Consider the following 985-nt stretch of genomic DNA (forward strand, 5'->3'; position numbering starts at 1 on the left):
TTAGAACAAATCATTCTATTCATTAAGAGGATGCAACTATATATCTATCCTAACCACTTTGAATACACAGATACAAAATGGACATTCATAGGCATACCCCATTTTTTCTAAGTTCCGTTATTGAATATTATAGGTGTGTATTTGACAAAAATTCCTCAATTTAGTATTTTAACTTTTTAATCTTTCAGAGGCAAAATGATTTGAAATAGCAATTTATGGAAATGAAGAAGCTGGTATTTGACTAGAGATTCTAAATTTAGGAAAAGGACAATGAATAGCAATAATTGCCTATAATCATCTGAAAGTTTGCAGGCTGGTTGACACGTCTTGCAGAGGAAATATATAAATAGGCTGCACATTCCTGAGTCCTCTGGTTGGCCAGCCGGCAAATCCCCTCTACCCTCTCTCTCTGCCTTACTGTGGACCCACAGATAAAATCTACTGATGCTCTAAAGTGTAAACAACTAATTTTCTGGAAGAAAAAGTCTGTTAAGTTGTCCAATTTCTTAGTGGAGAATTAATGCTATTTATTTTTTTTTTTAGAGTACCAACAGTGTTACTGCTATTCCAATTTCATTCTTACTAAAATTCTTCTGTTTCAGTAAGATCACAGGTCAGAACTAAGATAGTGAGATGGTCTATAAAATACATCTTTTTAAAATTTCAAAGGTTATAACCATAGTCATTGATTGGATGGCAGCTGTCTTACAATAACTGGGTGACTTAGCTCTAACTTAATTTCTCTGAATTTTTTCTTTCAAATTTGCCACTTCGGAAGCTTTATACTATTTATATAATAGTACTCAACACAGCACAATCTTTTCATTAGACAGAGTGCTCTGCATCATTAGGTAGAGCATCCTCAAAGCTGAAATTTTGTTATACTCCACACATTGCTGGTGCAGCATTTCAATAAATATTGAATGAAAGGATGGGTGGGTGGGTGGGTGGGTGGGTGGGTGGATGGATGGATGGATGGATGGAT

This window comes from Octodon degus, unplaced genomic scaffold (genome assembly GCF_000260255.1).
Source record: "Octodon degus isolate 3935 unplaced genomic scaffold, OctDeg1.0 scaffold00054, whole genome shotgun sequence".
Taxonomy (NCBI): domain Eukaryota; kingdom Metazoa; phylum Chordata; class Mammalia; order Rodentia; family Octodontidae; genus Octodon; species Octodon degus.